The 13,009-nt window shown below is 39.0% G+C and overlaps 1 protein-coding gene across 3 annotated transcripts in view; it reads right to left on the reverse strand.

Annotated features, from left to right (window-relative positions):
• LOC117237853 (putative transcription factor capicua) overlaps positions 1-12,771 on the reverse strand; it is a 56,424-nt gene extending 43,653 nt beyond the window's left edge. For all 3 annotated transcript variants that reach the window (XM_033502234.1, XM_033502233.1, XM_033502232.1), the window contains exon 1: positions 11,928-12,771. The gene's annotated coding sequence lies outside the window, so the exon portion shown is untranslated. The remainder of the gene's footprint in view (positions 1-11,927) is intronic.
• Between the last annotated feature and the right edge of the window lie 238 nt (positions 12,772-13,009).

Consider the following 13,009-nt stretch of genomic DNA (forward strand, 5'->3'; position numbering starts at 1 on the left):
CCGCAAATTTCGTAGTTTTTTGAGAACGGTTGAGAAGTACTTTAATTAACGTCGATGCTATAAAGATAAAGAATATTTCTTGATTGATGAACAAGAAAGTTGCATATCTGATATCGCCTACTCCACGTCTACTATATCGATATTTATAAAATGGTTATAAATAAGTAAAATATTACAGAGAAAGGTTAACAAGCGCGTGCGTTCTTTTGTCGTTATATGTAAAATATGATAGAACAATTTCGTTCGACGTATCGGCGATCGATAGTTTACGATAATTTTTAAAATTTGTATATTAAGGCTCTGGCCATTAGATAGGAGGAAATAGATTTGAAAAGCTTGCTTTCGAATATCACGCGTTCTACCTATATGTATATATCTATAACTATTACTTATTATTATTAAGCAAAATAAGTTAGCATTGTTAATTAGCCTGAAAGAAAGTTTTACGTTAAAAGCAGAATTGTACATATTCGATAATTTAAACATTGAAATTTCACATTCTCCACGTAATAATCGGCATAATAATTTGCTGAATTACTTTCCATCGAAAATGAAGACGCGATAGTAAAGCTACTTTGTTGCTAAGTTATACGATAAAACTGTCCAGATATCTTCTATCTATCTCACGTATGTCTTCACGGGAAAAAATCCGATGATACAATTGGCTTATCCTTGCAATGGTATATTTCCACTGGAATGAATGAAATCCGCTCGGAATAGGTAGGGTGATATGCGAACAGAAGATTTCTTGGTGGCTAGGTGACGAACGTATGAATCGATAAAGAGAGAACGAGGGAATGGGAAACGGTGTAAAATCGATGGCCGCAGAGGACAGAATTGTATGAATTTCAGGCGAAAAATTCAATGAAAATACGTAATCGACTATCGAATTTATCTTTAAGTTCGAAATACATACAATGTGTGTGTGCGGAGTAGATACGATACTGCAGTCAAAGCGATGTTGAATGGGCCTCAACCTATTGGCTGATCTCTGGTCACGTGTACACCGCTAGACATTCATTCTACTGCCACACAACTGGTCCACGTAAGTATGTTTCTACATGCATGGTTGGTTTCATAGGGCTGATGATCAAAGAAGAAGTACTTTATCCTGTTGGCAAAAATGCAGCAGCAAAATGTTCCAGAATGCATCTTGTTTCGCAGAATTCCAACAAAGAATAGTTAAAGGAACTATTAGAACCGAAAGAATCTTTGTCTCGTTGATACAGCAGAGTACTACTTATAGATACACGTCAAGAACGTAGGTTTGCCGCTTGCTACTACGATGCGAGTCTGAGGTTACGCATTTCCAACAAGCTACGTTCATTTCGGATTTATTAAATTCGCTGCTTGAATACTTCTTCTTTCAGAAACTCTGACGGATTATTGCCTTTGTTCGAATATTGTAATATAAAAATACGCACATTTCGCTGTCTCTCTTATCTGGCCTCATACGCTAGCGCGTTATCGTTACCACGTATACGGTAGGTGTAAGCATTGCGCGAGAGGAATAAGAGAAAGAAAAAGTAACGGTTAACAATCGGTCGTTTTCATAATGATTGACAAATTTCAGAGAATCGTGAGATGCAGCACGTGAATGTGATATTAATACAAGTGACAGAGTTAAAGCTCGAGTTTTCTATTAAAGTAGTTCTTATCTTAGTTTTTACTTCGACTAAAACAAATCGCATAAGACAGAAGCTAATTTATTTAGATATCGAATTCTTCGATAAGGAAAATAATATGATAATCGTAATCGATTAAATAGATTAGAGAATAGAAAAAATATACGTTCTCAAGATTTGAAGATTTCATTGTTAGAATCGGTCTATTAGTAATGATAGTTCATATTTGCGAATGAGTAATCATTGCCGACGATGCCAATACGTCCATTGACTATTGATCATGCATATGACGTACATTTATTTACTCGACTACCAAAGAAGCGACAAATCGTCGACGGTCATAGAACCGACATCAACGATAGACAAAAACATACAAATCCACTTATTAGGACGAAATGTTGGTTAATGACCGATTGATTTTGCCGCAGGTATCCGTGTACTTTAACTATAAACAAAAAAAAAAGGAAGAAAAACAGGAAAGTTAATAAATTATTATTTTGAAGGTTTTGATAGTTCCGATGTTGATTGAACTCTTGCCGATTAAATTATTCGCTTATCCGATTTAACGAAACATTACACAGGCGTCATCGCTTCTAGCTCTCTCACTACTAATATATACTAATATACTAATATATACCAATACTTGAACAATGTTATTGTGTGATTTTTCATTGATATTGCTTATCGATGTACAAATCGACGTTGAATGCAGAACGAGCAAAACCGTTACAAACTATGCGTAAACTGTGGCTTGAAGAAACCTGCACCAAGCTAATTAAAAAGATGGATATTTTCCATGTGCAGAAGACGCGAGTCTATCTACCGCCTTATCTTACCGCGGAGACATTTAGAAAGGAGAAGGATCGGTATCCTTCGAAATTTGCAAAATATCGATCGAATAGCTATCGAACAATGATACATATTTAAAATAAGCTATAACTGGCATCAGGTAGCTCTCTGCTCGATGACCGCGATCGCAGAATCACCTAAGCCAAGAAGAGACACGGATTACGTAATAAATCCGATTGGAGGGAGAGCAGAAGAGACGAGCCACGGTAACGATACGGCATAATGTCGTTTTTTCATCTTCATTGGTTGTAATAGGTAATCGATAACTGGTTGTCGTTTGCGAGCAAGCAAAGACGAGTAGAGTGGGAAACGAGTAGAGGAAGGACGTCGATAAGTTACAGTTAGCGCTTAGCAGTACTCGTTGAATGAAAATCTACAAATAAATGCCTGAACGACGACGAGTCGATGCGTAATCGCGAGTAATAGTAGTAATAGCAGAACCGATACTATTACGCGTGCTATAGTTGACGGAAGGAATGTAAAGCATTTTTTTATCCGCGTCAGTGGAATTCTAAACGAGTACTAACGCGAAGTACGAGTATTTAATGGTGTAACCGAATGTAACAGTGAGTCGTGCTGACATTACCAGAAATAAGAGGAAAAGAATTGTCGCGTCGCTGCGTAGTCGAATTAGGCGATAGCTCGATAATTCGGAGAAAGGTCTCTTTAACCATGTGCATTTCTGTATCTTGATTGATAAACTGCGTGCAGATTTAACTGGTTTCGTAACGATGTTGTGCGAGGTAAAGTATTTTGGAATGTAAGGTACGAAGGTCGTCGAGGAAGTAATAGTCGTTTACGTATAGAAGCCGTATGAAGCGATGGGATATGCTTGAATTTCGTCTTTAAATAATCAATATTGTCGTACTTTCATATAAGTAGCATTTGAAGTTGCGTTGTAAATCGAAAATCCTGTGGATGAGCGAGTACGGCCTGTCGCACTTTTACGATCTTTTTTATTTTTTTTTTTTTTTTTATTTAAAATTTCACATTCACAATTTGTCCAATTTGGACATTTGGTAGAATTTTTTATCTGTTTGATTATCACGTGGGTGGCTACCCCCAATGGGGTACCATCTTCGTGTTTGTTAAGATATATCCTTTGTGAGGTCTGCTGGATGTTTCCTTTTTAGTCTCCTTTCTATGGTTAACGATCTTTTAATGTTGAAAACTTTCCTCGAGAAGGAACTCACCGTCGAGTTTACGGTAGATTGCGATTGAATCATTCGTAAAACGATGGATACAGAGATTCAATGCGGTTAAAGAAACTGTGCCTGATCCGTACGTAAATGTTCTGTTCTTTCATCACAGAGAGCCTTAAAAAATGCGTAGGCGTCAGACGAGTCAGATTACCATTTCTTCGAAAAATTGAGTTTTTCCGTGGATAACATTTCACTCGCGACGATGATTTAAAGTTTCAAAGTAAAGGACGCTGTGAAACGATGGTTATATGAACTCGCCACGCAAGTGTATATACATATGTCGAAAAGTATACAAAAACTCGACTCGCGTTACGATAAGTGTTCAAATAAGGGTGGTGGTTGTATTGAAAAATATCTAAGTATATATACAGGGTCGTTGGTAATTGGTGGTACAAGCGGAAAGGGGGTGATTCTAGGCGAAAAAAGAAGTCGAAAATATAGAATAAAAATTTTTCGTTCGAGGCTTTGTTCCTTTTTTTTTTTTAATTTTTCCATCGAGACAACGATCTACAGTGAGATCCGTTATAACGTACCGCGTGCAAATTCAAAGTCGATTTTCTCGAAAACAAAGCCTCAAGCGAAAAATTGTTATTCTATATTTTCGACTTCTTTTTTCGCCTAGAATCACCCCCTTTCCGCTTGTACCACCAGTTACCAACCACCCTGTATATGTACATACTAATAAAGTTACTAAAAAAGAAATCTTTTGAAAATGTATCTGTATCGTTTTTGTTGTCAAAACGGTTACTGCTTTACCTCGTGCAATGAGTAATAAAAAAAAAGTCAAAATACAGGATATACTAAGATCACGCAAGATCAAGAAAAAACATGACAAGTCACATCTTGACTTGATCAAGAAGCGATACGCTTCTACGTTAACAAAACTCTTTCTTGTTTCAAATTAAATACGTATTTCTCGCCATCTTCTCGAATATTTTCAAAATATCGTTTATTATAACATTGATCGTGTCATTGGTCTTTTCACCGTAACTTTCCGCACTTGTAATTATTTTTACTAGACTAATTATATTATAGACACATATTTTTGGAACTATCAGCCTGTTGCCCTATTCAATTGCGTCCTGTTCAAATATATATTCTGCGAGCGACATAAAAATTATGAAATTAATCAAGAACGATCGTGCTCCGTTTAGTTGGATGCATCGTTAGTCACGATTGCAACAAGATAATTGTTCCGGCTGTTGTCTCATAGTACCTCGTGGCTCAATGACATAACACGGAAAATGCTCAAGTCTTAGATAAAACGGCATTGAGTACGCTGTTACGATTCACGATATTTACCGGCGTATCAGTTTAATAGGTGCCCTCGCTCTTTATCGTATCGCAAATTATCGAAGAAAAACCACGAGTGTCCGATATGTAGATTATTCTTTATCGATCTCGTGCTAACAATAAACTGGCTACGATTCATTCAGTCTTAGAATCGCTTGAACTTTCACATTTGCGCGAGGGAAATCATTTTTTCAGCGGTATAAATACCCATACGCCTGCAATAAATAATTCCTTTAATCTTCCGAAAATCGAATCGGTTTCACCATCAGTTTATACAACGTGGTACCGACATGCCTATTAAATACAGTGGTGTTTTTCCGGCCGGCTACCAGACAATTTCTCCAAAGTCTGTTTCAATTACATTAATCAATGCGCGGCAATTCGACATTATTAAAATACTTCAATTCTTCGATATTCCACATTTGCTTACACGACCCAGTATCTGCAATTAGCGAAAGTTTACAAGTCGCAAATTATCAACTCTAACAAATTCCACTTTTATAAAACTAGAAGAAAACCATCGACTACGATATAAACCGCCTTCGAAATCGAGTGTCAACGAATCTACGGTAAATATGCCATCCTTCTAAAGCTGATAGTATTTTAGAAAAATTGATCTGCCACTCGTCCTCGATCGTCGCTCGTTCGCTAATATTATTAATTGGCAAATTATAACGTACGATAGTCCAGGAAATAACGAACGGAATCAACAACGTACGAGTGTTTGCGCGTTCAACCGGATATTTTTTTCCACCAATATCGTCGATGATGCAAAACTAAACTTGCGATTCGCTTCGACGCAGTCGAATTCGAATGGAAAAAGGACGGACCTCGCGTTGAATAACGATGATTTTCGGACGCACGTTTCAAACCCTAATCAAGCGCACATTGTATCAAGTGAAATGTATCTAAAAACGTTAATAATGACACGGATCAGAGACGTTTCCTTTTCTTCCTCTATCGATATGTTTGTCGCGCAACAAATAAGGCCCGCGACCGAAACGTGAAATTGCGACGAAATCGAAATTTCATTTGAAGAAGACGATCGATGAGGATAATTGGCAGAGTCATCTTTTGCCTTGTGCACCTCATAATCAGTTGCGAGCTAGCAGACTGCACGGCAGCACCGCCCTGTTGTGCTATTATTACACGCAGAATCAATCGAAAGTCTCTATATATTTGCGTCACGCGTATGCATACTACACACGTATACCGCTGCAGCCCACAAACGGTGGTTAATAGGCGGGCTTTTGAGCTTGCAATTCCACATAATGTAATTTGTTTGATCACCCACTAGAGTATACAGGCGACGCACCTCAATTGAGCCTCATGATCGAAGAACGCCCAGACTGACGCTAGTCGTTCTAGAAAAAGAAGTCTTTGTTCTCCGCGCTTCTAGACTATTTTCTTTATTCTTCTGTTCGTTTTTTACTTTTGCATTTCATCTTTTAAGAGGATTCGTTGAAAATTCTAAATCTAATCAGAGGGGAAAAGACCAGAGCAAAAATGTTACAATTTTTCGATTTGGTATCTTAATTTATTTATGTCCTGTTGCCAAGAACTTTTAGATTTCCGATTTCCCGACATCGATGGGAGCGGTTTTCGTATCTTGTTTTTCTGTCTGAAGGATGTTTCAATCCACCATTTGATTAATTTATATACAAAGTTTCGATTCTTGCTGGTTGGAAAGACACATTTGTCGACTTTCAAATCTAACGCTTAGCGTTACTCGGTCGTTTATTGTTTCAATCTTATTTTGTATAAAAGACAATTAACAAAAGATGTTTAAATACGACGATAAAGTCTCGAAAAGTACGCCGGAGGATAACAATCTACCGTTGTAGGTGTTAATATCGCTCACGTACGAGCATAAATTGTCCCATTTCTTCGATTAGATACGATTGCCGGTAAAACAAATCGTTTATTTTATCTGGATACGATGATAGAATTTTTGGATTTATTTCAATTATATATTATTAAAAAACTGCACGCAAGAAAGATCATGTTGTACGTGATAAAAGACACGACATTCGGTCAGCAATTTTTCTTTCCCTTTACGAAAAATATATCAAACATGCTATGCTATAACGGTGATTCTAGGCCCATCAGTGAAAAGGCGTGAGAAAGGCTTGATAAGAAAATCATCGATACTTATAAATCGCTAAATGTAATGCCTTCTATTTTTATGAAGTCTTGTAACACTCGAAAAATGTATAAAAATATAAAATTATAATAGAATATCGAGTATAATAAAAATTCATATCTCAACCGAGAAATGTGAACCGTTTGACATTAAGGCTCGATGATACTATATAATTAACATCGTATGTGTATGTATGCATATAAGTATCAGTTTATCAATACTATAAAAGTATATAACATGCTCGACAACAAGCGAGATATGTGCCCTAAAAATAACAATCGCAATAATGATAATATATCGCATATACTTAATAATTATTCTAATCCAATATAATATTATATTCCTATACATTGAAATAAACTAGCCTAATCTAATAAATAGAGATACCGACTTGCAGTTTTTAATTAATTCTTAAAACATTCGCTATACATATATATTGCATTTAATTAAAAAAATTCGCGATAAAAATTAGCGTTACATAACATTCCAAGTAGATACCGAAATTCATTACATAAGTTGGAGGTATTAGAGATTTGAAAAAAAGATAAAAGAGTATAAAAATAGAAAATGCATGCGTTGCATCAAAAGTTCAATCTCCCGATCAGTTTGGTAACGCTAAAACTGTCATCGAAGTCAGCCGATCGACGGGTGCCTGCGAACGCAACCGGATACGCTCTCGAAAATATTTCATTCAACGTTCAGTCCCGGTGTCGCCATGTGCCAAGCATTGACCGTGGACGACGTCTAGCGTGTGTCTATAGACCTATTCCGTCGTCTATTAAAAGAGTAGTAGGTTGCAGTCTCGCGATTACATACACATATACATATATACATACATATAGGCGTGTGCGTATATATATACACACCTGTGACTAGCATATACAGTAATACGTATACGATAGGTAGGGTCACGAACGTATAGTCGACGACGACGACGACGGCAATGACGATGACGAGTTGCATGCGCGGGCATCTCGATGTGCTTCTCAGTGACTCTCGTAAAGCGTCGAGTCGACGACGACGGTGGTGGCAGCAACAGCGGCGGCGGATGTGGTTAGCGACAGATCTGACCAGGATCGGATTTACCGATCCCGAATTAAAAGGGTAACGCAACCTTATCCACTGCTAAAACAGTTCGAGTTTGCGTGGCGTTCCGCTCAATGTGTATCTGCGTCCACCATAATAAAATACAGCGCGACCGGAAGTGAAGCCTGTGCCACGTAAGTGGTAATGGTTAATATTTTCGCCGGCGGTAAAACGAAACGAGCGTAACGAACCGTCGAATTTCGGAATTGTTTCATAATCGATGGCGACCTGCCCAATGTCTCATTGATTGGCAATGGTGATAGAACATACATGGAAACGACAGTTGAATTCCTCGGTCATTTGGCATGCACTGTTACCTGCCGCCGGCACCGCCAACACTCTGTTGTCTTCCCCATTCCTACCTTTTCTCTCGCACTCAACCGTACGAATGGTAATATTAATAATCTGTGTGTTTCGTTTGTAGTAGGCTATTTATAAGAAAATTCGATAATCGCGTGGTAAGAGGGCGTACTTTAACGCGAAACCGACTCCTGAGATTTGATTCCCCTTTGCTGTGTGAATTTAATCGTGACAAAGATAAAAAAGACGAAGAAAGCAACCAAAGTGCGATTATCTGAAATATGTAGGAGGTTTAAAAAGAACTAACGAGCGGTCTCGTACACAGGAAAGAGCAAGAAACTGCACATAGCAACAACCATTCGACTCGGACTATACGAGAAATTTCTATATCGAGCAAAGTATTCTACGGATACTGAAATGCAATTTTTGTTTTCTCTTTGATTCTTTTAATACGTTCTATAATTTGTAAAACAAAATCTATGAAAAAGATTAACATATCAAAGACGATGAAACGCGTTGAATAATAATGAACTGTATCGGTGAATCATAAACGTGCCACCTTCGTTATAGGAAAGAAGAGACAGGGGAGAGAGAGAGAGAGAGAGAGAGAGAGAGAGAGAAAGAATCTTCCGAATACACTTGTTTCATCGTTTGAACGAAGAAACAACGATGGAAAGGAGCAACCTGCTATTTCAAATTATACGAGAATGGTTATGCGCATAATGCAATGGCTCTAGCGGAACATCTTATCGAAGAGACTGACTTTATAAAAATATTAAAGATATTTTTTGCCACGCAACGTTATTAGTCAGCCGTGCATACAAGTTGAATCGCTTAGTTCATCGTTGCACTGCATCAGTGACCTGAGCAGCGAAAGTTCTTTTGTTTACTTGAGAATCACCATCTCATACACTTGCATGAGCTTTTTACGAAATCATATTTCATATAACGACAAACGTGTGTAATACGATGAATAGTAAAGGTGGGTTATACTTGCCATTGAGCGGCTAATGAAACCTAACCTTCTTAATTAATACGCATTGGAAAAGTTTGCTGTTTGAAGAAATGCACGGGGAATTATTATCGTTCGGAACAAAGAATACAACTTGCAGAATGGCGCTGACTGTAAGTGATGCCGAAAGGTAATAGACGGACGCATGGTGAAGCCATTATGGAACTAAGCCAGTTATAATAGTTACAACCGATGTGATACTGTAAGAAACCACCACATATAGCTATCATCGTGTTTACCGAGAAAAGATGAGAGTTTACATACGTTGAAGTACCGATTCTTTGCTTTGCACAAGTATCTATTATAGCTATCGTTTCATCGAATCTTGCATAGTGTAAAAATAAATTGTTTGCAACGCGAGTCGAATGTAATCGTAACATATCTGTTAATATAGCATGTAACAATCGATTTAATGGCTGCTAACGCTGTCAAATGACAATAACACTAATGATAACGCCAAGATCAATGCAAAAAAGCGTTAACATTTACCATAATACGCGAAAGTATAGTGGTCTGCAGATCATTGTAACGTTTTTCACCCCGGATCATTGTAACAGTAGTATCCCCACCACGTTTCGCCAGACCAAGTCCCCACCGTTGGCGATTGGCTATGCATTCAGAAAGATAAGTGCGAACAGCGCATAACGGAAATAAAAAATTGTTTATTTTATTATTCTACACTCGTGAAAATATTAACAGATAGATCGAGTTTTTCCAATTAAAACGGGTCTAAATACAATCTCGTTCGGACTATATATATACGACATATTTATCGTATAACTCGGTAGCATGCTTCGTTTTACGGTGTTATGCGAAATTTGAATAAAAAATGAACCAAATGAAATCGCGTTTAGGCTCACTTTCAATGGAAAAATCTTATCTATTTGTTTCTAATGAGTTCACAATATAGTTGTGTATGATACAAAAAAACTGAACATCTTTTATTTTCGTTATATGTAGGAGAGAAATCCGCAAACGACGTTCCATCTCGTTTCCTATCAAAAGTATCTCTAATCGAGTACCGCTCATACATAAATATCATGCTCAAGAACTGTGCCGACACTTGCCTTACCTCGATTTATTGTAAATTGTAACTTCTCGATTCCGAACGCAATTACAGATGATGCGAAAAACTACACCATATCATCATAGGTACATATTAGAATATACAGCTTGATGATAACAGATAATCTAATTAATAGTAGCATGTAAGGGTGATATGTTGAATAATAATGTACGGAATGAATTTGTGGTCCGATCGATGGTAACTTTCACAAGCGATCGCCGAGCTCGGTCGCTGCGCTCGCTATTCACGTTGCACTTACTACGTATCGTCGGATCACGCCTAAGCATCGCGTTCAGATAAGCATACGTATCTTTGATTCATATACATATCGCTCGTGTCACGAACGCCTTCGATCCCGTGGAGCTCACGTGCTGTAAATTATTCGGTGAGAATAGCAAAACAGCCGTGTCGCAACGCATGCGCATTTTCGCACTCAAGGCAGAAATGAAACTGTGGATCGCTGTGATCGAAATAACTCGCGACGGAGAACAGGTTTCCACAGGTTCGCACGATAGAATTTGCACCATAGACGAATCTATGAACTTGAGATGCTAAGAAAACGCACGATCTTTTCATTGCCAGCTATAATACTGACTGCGCTTTTGAAAGTACGTAAAACCACTCAACTCTAGTAATGATTTTATGATATCTTTTCTACATCTTAAAATAACCCGATCTGATAACATTTCTATGCATCTAAATGCTATGCAAGAAACGTAAATGAACCTTTGTTTCGAAAAATTGGTTATTATACGTGTTATAAATAATTTTTCTGCTTAATTTTTAATATCATTTGATCGTTGATATTACGTATATTACATATCCTATAGCTCCGAAACAGGATCGATACTGACCAAACTATGATCGATAATCTGGTAATATGTACGTAGGAAGGTGTATATAAAATAAACTGACTGGTTATCTACCTTTTTTCATCTCCGCCTATCTTTGGTATATTTCTACATAGTTTCACATTGTGCGGATACTACTAAATATTTCGCATTTCACTCGAATGTATTACGCACAGGTACATATGTATATCGAAAGACTTACGCTGGCGCACGGTTTCACGTCAGCCGAGTGGAACGGAACTTAATTACATTTTCACCTACGTCGGTGACTGCGAACAGACTCCATTCCTAACCTCACAATCTTTATTTTTTTTTTTGTCTGGTATTCCCACCGAGAATGATGAAACACGAACGGTGCATCAACGGTGACGAGCACTCTCTTTTCCTTTCGATCTATCTTTCTGTTTGTTATGTGCGTGTTTGCGCGCGCGCGTGCCTGTGTATATGCGCGCGCGCGCGCTAGTATCTTGTGACAGTATCGGCCCTGAATCGGTCTTTACCTGCGAGGCGGCCTCCGTAGTGCCCGTGGCAACGAGCTCGCACGAGTCCGAACAAAGGCGAAGAGGCGGCTGCGTGTTGATAGTAAGGACAAGGATGAAGGGGAGGAAGAAGAGGAGAGAAGTAGGAGGCGATAACAGCCGATATACTCTTCGTTCCGTGTACAGGCGGCGTTGCTGTCGCGGAACTCTCCTGGCTTGGAAACCACTATCGTAGCACTAACGCACCTTCTTCCATGTTGCATGCATGCCAATTCAACGCTAAGTACCACTAGCATCGACGTTCACTTACGATAAATGCGACACAACACGCCATGACAAACCACGAAAAAAAAGATGTCACCGGTAACCGTTCACTCGCATCAGATTTTCGCGTATCTCACGGTACAACCTCCGGTCCAGGACTGATGCACTACGCACTACCGTGCTACGACGACGCGCGCGAGCCCTGCTCACTAGTGCTCACTGCTCACGGCTGCGCCACAAGAAAGAGAAAGAGAGGACACTGTGACGCGCGACGCTCAGCCAGGCGCCATTTACAGAAACGCACGCATCGCCGCTAGTTCTCTCTAACCGTGTATCCCTCTCGCTCTTGCTACTTTCGTTTCCCCCCACTTTTCTACTCTCAACGTACCTCCCTCTCTTTAACCTCGTCCCGTCTCTTTTCATCAACCTCCCCACCCCCGCTCCCACCATATCTATCCGACCTATCCCAATTACAGCAAACGTCCTTGAGATGACTAACACCTTGTCGTCCACTGCATGTGGGAACGAAAAGGGATGCATGAAAGCGCTGTTGCGGTCGAGAAGGTGGAAAAGATGGTGATGGCGGTGGGTAACGAAAATCGTGGTGTGGAGATAAAGGAGGGAAAGGAGGAGGTGAGTGGAACTACGAAACCCTCGTTGCCGAGAACACGCGGTAGCGCGGAGATGTAGGAATCGTAGTACAAGTACATACTTTGATGTTACTCGAAGAACAAAGACAGAGAAAGAAAAGAGCGGCGAATGTCCGCGTGTAACGCTTTTCTTGAAACTGGAAGTAAAAGGAGAGGGAGTAGGATAACCATGCTTCTTAAGTGTCCGTA

Source organism: Bombus vosnesenskii, unplaced genomic scaffold, assembly GCF_011952255.1.
Source record: "Bombus vosnesenskii isolate JDL3184/JDL3185 unplaced genomic scaffold, Bvos_JDL3184-5_v1.1 scf7180000013403, whole genome shotgun sequence".
Taxonomy (NCBI): Eukaryota; Metazoa; Arthropoda; class Insecta; order Hymenoptera; family Apidae; genus Bombus; species Bombus vosnesenskii.